The sequence below is a fragment of the Mus pahari genome, chromosome 22 (genome assembly GCF_900095145.1).
Source record: "Mus pahari chromosome 22, PAHARI_EIJ_v1.1, whole genome shotgun sequence".
NCBI classification, from domain to species: domain Eukaryota; kingdom Metazoa; phylum Chordata; class Mammalia; order Rodentia; family Muridae; genus Mus; species Mus pahari.
In genome coordinates, this window is record NC_034611.1 from 39060125 (window position 1) to 39072395 (window position 12271).

Below are 12271 nucleotides of genomic sequence, written 5' to 3' on the forward strand. Positions count from 1 at the left end.
TGTGTGTGTGTGTGTGTGTGTGTGTAAGAAAGACTCGAGAATAAAAGATTATTGTGGAGGCCAATATTATCAGCTCAACAGGATCAAGGATCATTTGTGAGATAAGCCTGTGGGTATACCTGGAGGGATTGCATGGATTCGGTGGTTAGCTTCCAGCCAGGCGTGTGAAGGATTACCTTGATAGGTTTAATTGAGGCGAGAAGACTCACCCCAAGTATGGGCTGACACATTCCCTGGACTTGGGGTCCTGGACTGCATAAAAGGGGGAAAGCAATCTGCACACAACTGTCACCATTCTGTTTCCCCACTGCAAACACAGTGTGACCAGCTGCTGCAGGTAGGACGCAAACCTACTCAAACCTACTCAATCCTAGACTGGATCCTCGAACCTTGTTCAGAAATGAATCCTTTGAGCCTTACGTTGCTTTTGTAGGAAGATTTTATCACAGCAACAGGAAAAGTATTGAGAAAATTAAGACAATATGGAAGTTAACAAATCTAAACTCTGTTTAGACTCTAAAGACAGTCTAAATCTAAAGACAGTCTGCTCTCCCGCAGAAAGGCCTTCAGCTGACTGAATGAATCCTGCTCGTATTCTAGACCATAACATGCTTTACTTAAAGACTGCATTAGTAAATGCTAAGCTCCCCTGGAGAATTTGTTCTCACCGCTCTCAAGATACAGTCACCCTATACATTGTGACTTAACAAGTTAACAAAGTAGCCATTGTCCTCAGCAACTCTACTCCCAAGCATACAGCCAAGAGAGTTTGAAAGGCATGTTCAAATATGGCTCTGTATAAGTGCTCACAGCAACATTCTTCACATAGGCAAAAGGTAGAGACAGCACAAATGTTCATTGATAAGATTCACACAGGCAAAGCATGGAAACAACACAAATATCCATTGATTGATAAGTATGTAAATAGTGTATCATATGCAGTCTGTTAGCTTTCCGTCACTGGGCCAAATCCTTAGAAAAACAACTAAAAAAGGAGAGAGATTTGTTGTGGCCCACAGTGTCAGATGTCTCAGTCCATGGCCACTTGTTTCTGGGCCTGTGGTTAAACAGAACATTGTGGTATAAAGACAGTATGGAAGAAAGAGAGGAAGGGGCCACACATGGCTCTGGTGATCTGTTTCCTCTGTGTCCCACCTCCTGCAGTTTCCACCAACTCCCAGGGACCCCCCAGCTATAAACCCACCCATGGGCCCATCCACCGATGAGGTTAGAACCCTTCGTGACCCAGTTACCTCAGAACACGGCTGCAGTGGAGACCAACCATTCAGCCCGTGAGCCTGGGGGATGATCCAGTCAGAACTGTAATGCACGATTGTAGGTACTTTCCTATTTCTTTGATAAGACACCGCGGCCAAGGCAAATTTGTAGAAGAAAGAGTTTATTTGGACTTCTGGTTCTGGAAGGTTAAGAGTCTATCACGGTGAGGGAGCAGGGTGTAGGCATGGCTGGAGCAGGAGGCTGAGTGCTCACATCTTGACCAGCAAGCACAAAGAGAGTAAACTAGAAACGGCTCACCTCCAGTGAGCTTCCCCTCCAACAAGGCTATGCTTTCCGAGCCTCTGTAAATAGCACCCGCCACTGGGATCAAGCACTCAAAAGCCTAAGGCTGTGGGGGGATAGTTCTAGTTTAAATGGGAATTTCATATGCCATCACACCTGCATTCAGCAGGTTATCATTTAGTTATTAAAGTTAATGAAGGATTGTGGTGTGCTGTACCCTCAGTGAGCTTTGAAAACACCATGATAAGTAAAAATAAACCAAGCACAAAATGCTACACAGCATACGGTCCCATTTATATGAAATATGTAGGATAGGTAAGTATGCAGGGAGGGACAGAAACTAGCTTACTGTTTACCAAAGGCTGGTACAGGAGTAAGAAAAGATAAATTGTGGCTATAGAGTTTCTTTGGAGTGCAATAAATTTTGGATATCTGATATTAAATAATAGTGAGGATTACTCTGGATATGCTAAAAAATCCAAAAACCACTGGATCATATATGTCAAAGTTGTGAACTTCATGGCATATGAATTGTGTCCCAACAAACCTGTTTAAAAATATATACTGAAAACTGGGCGTATATAGGCTTGGCTTCCAAAGTAGTAGGGGTCGTTTCTAAAAGGCTCTGAGACTCATCTGTGGAAAATGAGAAAGGAAGGAAATGGGCACCGCTGTTGACAGGCTTCCTCTGATCCTAGAAGGTTTACGGGAATGTCCATTAGTTAAGATCGGCCCTCTTGAGTCGGTTCATCTCCAGAAGCTGAGCTGTTGGTTAACTGGTCTTCCAGTTGACTAGTTCTCTATCTGCTTCACCGTCTTGCTTCAAGAGCAGAAACCCTAGTGTGGACTGAATAAAGATCGCCACACTTGGTGGCCAGAGTGAGCAGATGGCTTACTCCCAAGAAGCAACATAGGAAAGACTAAATGATTTTTCTTTTTAAGGGCAGAAAATGTAAAACTTAAATTCAGAGGGGGAGGTTGTTACTATTGTTTGTTTGTTTTTAATTTGGTTTAAGTTTTTCAGTGATGTAAGTGGTGGAAAGAATCAATGTCAGAAAGAAAAAAAAAAAAGACAGGAAGTTAAGTGGGATCTAAGATGACTGTACCACCTACAGAACACCAGATAGACCAACACAGCAGAGACTGACCGGAGGAGCGGGTGTCCCCAACACTGTCAGCTAACTTGGTGCAGCCATGTTAACAATAGGCTTGACCAGAAGCCAGATAGCGATGTCCCTAAAGCCAAACCAGTGCTGAGGCAAACAGCACCAGAGGAAGTCACCCCGAGATGCCCAGGGTCTGGGAACAACATGAACTCTTGTTCTTCTACAGGAGATTTTAATCTGGAGTTTACAGATGCATAGAGGACCCCTAATAGACTTGAAAAGGTCCTTGAACCTTTGATTACCACATGGAGCGGTTTTGTGTGTGTTAATTTTTTTTTTCCCCCCAAGGAAGGAGTCATCAGGTTGTAAAAGGACCTTTGATAGGAGAAATGTTAAAACATTATTTAGAGTGCCAGGCTAATTTTCTGGCCATGTGATGCATTGCACTAAGTGGTCTGGCACTCCCCAAGTTTTGGACTAAAAATGAATTCTTAGTGCATGATCTCACTGCCTGCAGGGCGGTTTGATTCTGCCCTGGCATTTGATAGGACTTGTTAGGGGATCAGGAAAGGCAGGATGTTGGTACGTTTGAGGTCATTAAACCAAGAAAGGAAGAAAAATATATTGTGGAGTTGAATTAAATGCTGAATGGCTAAGGATTTTCTTTATGGTCTTTGTCAACGCTCGGAAGGAAACCCTGCTTAGAGACAAGTGAGTGACAAGCCAGCTCCGACTAGATGCGGCATGTTGGGGAAATAAGTCGTCTTTCCAAGAAACGCCGCTTCAGTCATCTTTTGATAGAGGAGACCGGGAGGGCGGGGGTGCTCTCCGCGCTTGTGTCCGTGATTATAACTAGTATATGGCCTAGATAAACATCCAAAGGTCCTTTTCCATATCGAGACCAGAGTTCCTACAGCTCTGGTGTCAAATGTGGAAAACCAATGAAGGGTGTGTCCTGGAGACCCTGATCTATAGGAGAGATTCTATATAAAATGAAGCACAAGCCCTCAAAGTGCCTTTCTCTTCAGGCCCTTGCTTTAAGTCTTATTTTTGGTCTCGATCATTAATTCCCTTTCATTACATTAGATGGAGAGTGGCGATGGTTGCTCAACCAGAAATGTACTTAACGACCACTGAACTGTTTATCTAAAATGATGAAAATGGTCAGTTATAAACTCTAGATACTTTATTATAACAGACACATAGATAGGATAATAGAAAGTGACGGTCCACTTATCTTACGTGAGAAGAATTCTGTGTATGAGAACTATGCGTTCAGAATCTTGTCGGTGACCAGTCTCACCCAGAGGGATCCTGAGGGCCCTACCAGCCGGGAAAGAAGAGAAAAAGGACAGACCGGTTTCTGTGTCAGTAGCAATAATGAGCCAGGTGAGAACTCACAGATGATAAAATAGAGACAAGGAGGAGTAGATTGATGTGAGACGTACCGACTGCCTGTACTGAGGGCCTAGACATCAATGAGGAGCAAAGATGATTCGTGGGTTTTCTGCTGGAGCAGTTGGGTCCACGGTAGCATCTTCTGTTGCCATGCTGCCTCACACCTCCCTCACTTGTCTTTAGGGCTTCCTGCAGCCTTCCCTTGCTTCAGCCGCCCTCCTTATGTGGGCCCAGCGGCTCCCCACAGGGTCAGCTCAGAAACACACTGACTTGTGAGTGTGGGATCGGCCCGCACAACCATGTAGCCTGGATGGCACGAAGCAAGCCAGTCTGCAGATGAGTCTGAGAGGCTGTGCGGCTCTCAAAAATGGGTCAGAACTGTACAGGATCTCTGTTGGCTTCTAGAAGAAAGGTAGCAGAGGGCTTAGAAGACGAAATCTTAGGAGGAGACAGAAAGATCTCTACAACTTGACCAAGTACTAAAGCTAGGAGGAAGAGTTGATGTCCATCCAAGATCCAGGAAACAATCTTCCTCAGGAAGTTGACACAAACCCCTTAAGGGCTATGCCTGCTTGCAGCCCACAGTGGACTTGATGTCTGGCTGTGTGATATAGTATCCTTGAAGTCACGTGGGCACTAATACCCCGATGCCATTTGAGAACCGGCTCTGCGGATGTTGGCTGGGTGGGCGTTGCCAGGGCCGATGATCCTCTCCAGAGACTGGGTCTCAGGATGAGATTGCTATTATGGGTTTTCCCTGTGATAATTCAGCAACCATGGACCATATGCTTACAGTTACTCCTCGAGGGAACTCTGACAAGATGATGGTACTGCTTTTTTTTCAAAAGAAACTACAACAGAAGGGGAAGGGTGGGTGGGACACACCTCTAAGTTGTAATGTGCTTCACAACGCATGCGCCCTAACAAACTAAGCAGTCGGGTTTGTGTACAAACTGCCACGGCATCTGCCGCTTTGCCACCTCGCTTTGCTGTTTTACCGAGTGCACAGAAAAAGTGAACCCCCTTCCTTTGAGGAGGGGAACGTACTCTCTCCGACTGGTAGTGAATACCGGTGGTGTGTAGGAAAGGGGTGGCTTCCTTGGGTGGACCTGGGCAGTCCCTTTGTCCAGCGGTGAGCCCTTAGGTAAGGCACTTTGAGTGTCTGAGCCAAGCTTCTTTTATCCTCCGAATGGGCCAATAACACTGAAAATTCCTAGCTCAGTCCCTAATAGAAGTTTCCAGAAAAGGGAAATCACGGTGGTAATACAGACGCTGCACCCACAGACTGGTGTCTGTTAGTTACAGAGTCTATGAAAGTCTAGGAATTAGCTCAGATTAGCTAGTTTTCACTCGTTTCTTTTTTGGTAATTTCTCCTTTTCTTATAATTTATTTCTCCTTTTTCCAAATCGCTTAGTGACAAATAGTTCAGGTTGCAACGTCTTTTAGGATAGGATGGATAAAATCTGATGTTTGCTGTATCTGGGGACATACAAACACCGTCCTTGGTTGTCAGCCAGAGTGAATTCAGGCTCAGCAAGAGAAGGACCGATGGTCTGAGCACCGTATCCCAGCAACTGCTTTCCAGCTGCAGTTCCACAGACAGAACAACTAGGTCCCAACACCTGCAGCATGTAAGTGGCATCTCCCTAGGGTATGTGCCTGTGTGTGTGCGCTGGTGTGTGTGCCTGTGGTTGTCTGTTATGTGTGTATGTGTGTGTGTGTGTCTCTCTCTCTCTGTCTCTGTCTCTGTGTGTGTGTGTGCACGTGCGTGTGTGTGTGTGTGTGTGTATGTGTGTGCATATGTGTGTGTGTGTGTGTGTGTGTGTGTGTGTTCAATCTTAATTCACTTTCTCCATCCTACTGAAGTGCCTTTATCTCTTCCCCCTCTTTGCTTGTTGATAGCACAGGGCACATTTCCTTGTGTTGCTTTCCCAGGGCAGTAGAAGACACAAGAGCCCCAAGATTTGCAATCCAAACATTTCCAGTCCACATCGTAAGTGGATGTCTAAATTCTGTCTGAAAGATAATTTTTAAATTCATATTTATAGATTCCAAAACTTAAGACCAGGTGAACCCATTACTTGTTAAAGCTTTTCTGGCCACAAAATCGTGTCCCCATTTAGTCCTTCTTGGTATGAGTAAGGATTTTAGAACCACTGTCAGTAATCCTATAACTAACATTTTGGCAGAAAGTTTTATGATCTATAACCTGCAGAACATTTGAACTTGACCTTGCTTAGTAGAAAATAGTCTCTAAATGTAGTTTTTAATTTTTGGAATTAAGCTTTGAACGTTTGGTTTTCTGACCACTGTCCATTCTCTAGGCACTCAATCCAGAAGTGGGGAATGCCCCTGTGTAAATGGGGATGTGTCTGAGTATTAGCCCTAAACCCCAGCAAGCTGGTTTTGGACAGAAGTGGTAGCCTGAACCTAGAAAACTGGCCTTGACCTTTTTCATGCAGCATCTCTGCTGAGAAAACTCCTGCTGCTTTGTGGAGAGCATCCTCCACTTCGTGAGTTAACATTGATAAAGGAGAGAAAAGGAGCTCAGAAACTCTTAATCCCACAGCCAAGGGGTGGTTAGCATGCATTCAGTGCTTTATTTTCTGTTCTTTGTGTTACCCCACATCCTGGGAAGGTGGGAAGGAGCAATTAGGGAAGGAATTTAACCTCAGGGAGACACCAGAGGATCAGTGCTGGGAGTGAGAGGAACCCTGAGCTACCTCTCTGTCTTGAAGAAATGATTCTGCTCCTATGAGATCTATGTGTGGGTGAAAATGCCTCCACCTGCCGTCTCCTTGGGGGAAGTAGCTCATCACAGCCTCTTAAGCCCACTAAGACCAGCTCAGCTAGGAGTTAAGCTGTCGGGGATAAGGAACGCAATCAGCCTTGCCTATACAACTTTCCAGAAAACCAAATCGTTTTGCAGCTAATTGGTACAAATGTTCCCTTGCCCACTGTTTACAGCTGGAGACCCTCTTGAACATTTTTATGTAATTAAACACCATTTACTCTTCCTACCTTAAAAATGCGGGTCCTGCCGACTCTTTTCTTTTAAGCAAATTTAAGATTACACAAGAGGGAATTACAGACAGATAATTTCCCACATTTGCAGTACGCTACTTTATTTGGAAATGAATGAATAGAAACCACTCGCATGTCTACTTCTGCACTTCCCCCTGCTTCTCTTAACAGTAAATATGAAGAAAAGAAAAAGCAGTGTTGTCATGCTTGGTATAGCTGTACCATGGCACATCGCCCACTGTTTCCTAAGAACTGTCCAGTGAGCCACTCTGTGTGTGGAGTCTTCGTAAATCACTCTTGTTAGAAAATGCAGTTGAGGCAGGAAGCATCCAGCATTCCTTTATTCACCGTAGTTTCTAAGAGGCCAGGACAGTTCAGAGAGTTTACTGGCTGAATGGAGGTGATGTGTGTTATCCTGTGGGCCACTGGGCCTGGAAGACCTCCAAAAACGCAGTGTCCTGTAGTTGCGTTGTCTGCTATCCATGTTTAGCTATTTAAATTTAATTTAATTTAATTTAAAATCAATTGCTCATCCTTAGCAGGTAGGCTCCAGGTACTGGGTCGCCACACTGAGGCTGATATGCTGTGCTGTGCTGTGCTGTGCTGTGCTGTGCTGTGCTGTGCAAATGCTGAAGTCCCATTATCATAGAAACCTAAAGTAGTGGCCCCAAGACTTTTAAGAGCATCCCTTGTGACCCTAACATATAGTTAACACAAAAAGCCTATTTACTGACCTGCTTGAGACTAGTGGTCAAATAGCAGTCAGATTGCTAGCAAGACACCATGCAGCAGTATGAATTTGCTTGACTATACCAGTTGTTGAAGTAATAAAGCACCAGCGTTAACAAAGACTCGGTGCTCTAAGCTCTCCACTGTCTGCTGAGACTTCGGGGACACTGGCTGTTTCCCTGAGGTTCTCGGACCCTTCTTCAGTCGATGCAAAATGAGGAAGCTAATGACCTGGAGGGTAACAGGACCCTCAGGAATGTTGTCCCCAACACTGCGGGCCTCAGATGGGTGGCTGGTGCTTTAGGTGTCATGGTGCCTTGACTTTGAGAAGGGGCCACTTTCTAAGGGTCATTCTGTAGGCTCACATACCACTGTCACGGCCATGTCCCAAATGAACAGAACTATCAGCCTCAAGAAGACCTCAGATATCATCTCATGACCCAGAGCGTCACTCAGCTAGTTTGTGACCAACTGAGAAATACAACACTTCATCTGGTATTTATTTATTCACTCATCTTATCTATTGGCTACCTCTTTCTGTGTCTACTGTAAAATGGGGATTATTAACCTTAATGCCTGGCAACATTGTTAATAAAAAGCAAGATGTTTCTTAACTTTAAATACATGTCTTATAATTTGAAAATCCCCCCAAAATCCCCACATAGTCACATATATTCACATACATATGTATTTTTTCCACCTCATTTAATCCTAAGAAGAACCTGTGTGAAGAGTTAGGCTCAGAGGCAGAGCACCTGTCCCACATAAGGAAGCCACTGTGACACAGAAGGCCGTGTTTCTCTGGACTTCAGAACAATAATCTCTCGGAAATGTACGGCAAGACAACCATGTGGCATCGCTAGTTTTGGGCCTGTGGCATTTTGCAGTTCAGGAGTTAGCAATATTGAAAGTTATTGCTTTTCTCAAGTGGTGCAATTTTATTTTATTTTATTTTATTTTTTTACACTTTGATAATCTGCCAGTAGCACAGACTTTTTGGTTCAGCATGGGCGGCTTTGAAGTATATTTTTAAAATGAGAGAATCCAGATTTGCAATTAGCTTTGCAAATGCTAGTTGTACAGTTTCAGCATCCAAAGAGCTTCTGCTAAGTGTTCCCGTTACTAGTGGCAATTTTGTGTTTTTTTTTTTATTCCCTCTCTGTCCCCCAAGCAGTTAGGAGAAACAAAGTCTGCTCTTTGAGGATCACTTCCTCACCTCCTCATTTGTATAAACTATGAGCTTGGTGAACTCACAGAATTAATGATATACCTGACCGCAACAAAGGACAAACCATTATAAGCCACTCTACCCTCTTAAGCTCCTAATTATCAGGACAATGTTCCCTGAATTATTATGAAGTCACAGTGAACAAATACTTCTTGATACATCTTTGTTCTTTTGGTTCTTTTTTTAATCGTTGTGATAGGACAGCCCAGACTTTTATGTAAGATTGCTGGAAGAGATGAATTTAGTGCACTCTCAAAATAAAATCAAAAGTGCTCACACCCTGTCTTCTCATATCTTAGCTATGTTATTGTATGTGCTGGACTCAGAAGTCGAGCTTATAGATAAGAATAGAGTTGTTCCGTTCCAGGAACACTGGGAACAGGAGAGATGGTCCTCCCCAAAGTCCCAAACAGACATCCCTGAAATCCTACATACAGGTACCATTAGACGGACAGAATGGGTTATATTTAGGGATATGTATGTAGGTATGTATGTACATACACATGTACACATGGAATAACATTTAGTGAAAAAAGAGACCATGAATTTGAAGGAGATTTTAGAGGAGTATGCGGAAGGCTTTGGAGGAAGGAAAAAGAAGGAAGAAATGTAGTTTTAATCTCAAAAATTAAAAAAAAAATTAATTTTTTAGGGAACAAAAGGAGAACACTGGTTCTGAATCCAGAGGACCCAGGTTCAGTTCCCAGCACCTACTTGGAGGCTCCCAACTGTCTGTAACTCCAGTCTCAGGGGAATCTAACACCATCTTTTGGCTTACACAGGCACTATACACAGGAGAGCTATGTGCACATGGTGCATTGATATACATTCAAGCAATCACTCATACACATAAAATAAAAATATATTAAATCTCAAAAAAAAAAACCTAAAGAAAAATTCGTGAGGACATGCTTGAAGCTCACATCACCAACCTGGTCGCTTGTTATCTTTCTAGAGACCCAAGAAATGGTCAGAAACTCCGGCAGCCTGACATTCAGGTGACCCTCCATGTCGCTTGCAGTGACAATGAAAGAAAACAACTGATAAGTCCTCATTTGAGAGAAGCAGTTAAAGTGTTTCCTTGAAATATTATAATACTACAGGGATTCAAAAGTATGTTTTCATTAACTGTAGCAACATTGGGACATGTTCTCTCTCATGTAACTCACATTTTATTTCATAATTAAATACAAAAACCTCTATGTTTATGTATCAAAGGAATACTGGTTCACAATTCAATTTTAAATCCAACACCTTTCAAGGTGTGGAGTGTGTGCGCGTGTGTGTGTGTGCATGCACATGTGTGTGCATGGGCATGCTCGTGCATGTGTGTGCGTGTGCATGCATACACATGTGTGTGCGGTGTATCCAACCCCAGAAGTTGCACTGAAGGGGCAGTGAGCTTCAACAACAAAACATCCTTAGTCATTTATTGGTCAAAGATACCACTGTTCATTATTTTTTTTTCCTTATACTCTTTGCCTGTTTTTATGTGTTCTACAACAAACATTAACTCATTATCAGAGAAGAGGAAATAAATATGTCTAATTTTATGAATGAAAATTTGATCTGAGGACATAAGGTTGGACTAAAGCCAACAAGAAGCTTGTCTGATTTGAAAGCGAACACTTTGGGGGCATAGATGCTGTCAGCCAGAATTTACAAGTTTATCTAGAACCTCCTCTAGTTAAGACTACCACTTTGGCCTCTATACCGGGGCGTTTGAATTTGTTGAAGAACTCCTTCTGAGATGGAACAGGAGAGGTCGGGACGATTGGATCATGGCCATCTCCAAGCTGTGTGGGTTCAAGTGAACCCCTGATAAGGGAAGCTTGTCTGCAGGAAACACCTGGAGAGGAGGCCTTCAGCTGAATAGAGCCTAGATATTGGTACCTAGCAAGGATTGTCTTACTCTGGCCTTGTAGTTCGGTGAAGAGGAACACCAGAACCGCTGTGGAGTACTGTACTGTTCTCAAAGTCAAGTAGAGTTTGTGAGGCAGCAGGCAGGAGATTCACCGTGTGCAACACTCATCCACTAACGGGCTTTCCCTTCTGGTGTAGGTGGACACTCACTGATCTACCACAAGATTGCCTCACCGAGTTTTGGGGTCCATGTCTGAATGGATTGCTGTAGCCTTCTCATCTCTTCCTCTTCCCAGTTCCCAGCATCCTAAGACTCGAAGCCAGGACAGGACCTGGGGAAATTATATGTAAGTTTTTACTCAGATTTCTTTCCTTTAACCAAACAAGGCTCAATATGAGGCGATCGTACCCATAATCCAAGCACGCAAAAGTTAACTTTCTTTCAAGAAAGTGTCATGAGAAATGTAAATGAGGCAAGAAACAAGGGCTGGAATCCCAATATCAGTACTTCCTTAGTTCGGTGGCTCTTACAAATTAGCTTGCATCAGAGTCACACCGGCAGTTTTGAGCCAAAAGATCTGGTGTCAGCCAGCAATCTGCTGTGCTCACAGTTTCCAAGTGATGCTGATGTCAGTGCCCCAAGGCGCTCACTTTGAGAATCACCACTTTAACATAATCGTGTTAGAGGAGTGAATGGCAAAGGCAGGAATCTATATGCTTTAATATTGAATACATTAAGAGGTAGAACCTGTACTTACCTCATTGACGCATACCTCAGGAAACAGCTCTAGGGTCTGCACAGCGGCTTCAGCTCAGAAGTCCAGTGGTGACCACGCGCCAGCGTCCCTCCTACACTGCTGGCCACTCTTTGCCTTGGACTTTAGGAGATCAGAGTAACGGTGCGACTATTAGCTTGAAGCCGTGGCCACGGTCCCTTGACAAGTGTGCACGCCATGTTTGATCTCAAAAGGAGAATCCGTGACTCCTTTGCAAAGTGAATCTTCGCAGTACCATCCCTCCCTGGTACACTGAAATGTAATTTCATTTACAAAAGACACATGGGGAGGTACACCTCCAGTAAACAATCGGTGAGCGAGGTTCAGTTTTTATGGATTTCCAGAGCCTCGGTCCTGCCTTACTTTGAGGTCAGCTCATTACCATGTTAGCTTCCAAAAAGTCTAACTACTTAACTGCCAGAACCCAAGACAGTTTACCCTGCACTGCAAACCCACGAAGAGTTTGGCTAAGCAAATCCTCACTAGGATAAAGTGAGCGGACGTAGAGATGTACACTCATGCTTGTGAGCATGCTCCGTTTCCAAGCCAATGAAGACATTTAAAGTATTTTTCTTTCGTTTCATTAAATAAATGTGAATATAACATTGTAATGGTGATACTGTCC

The 12271-nt window shown here is 43.7% G+C and overlaps 1 protein-coding gene across 2 annotated transcripts in view; it reads left to right on the forward strand.

Moving 5' to 3' along the window:
* The window catches only part of Bach2 (BTB domain and CNC homolog 2), a 348895-nt gene that overhangs the window by 171704 nt on the left and 164920 nt on the right, over positions 1-12271 (forward strand). Inside the window, exon 3 of one of the 2 annotated variants that reach the window (XM_021222323.2) lies at positions 11069-11217. The exons of the other annotated variant lie outside the window; for it this stretch is intronic. The gene's annotated coding sequence lies outside the window, so the exon portion shown is untranslated. The remainder of the gene's footprint in view (positions 1-11068; positions 11218-12271) is intronic. 2 annotated transcript variants of the gene reach the window in all.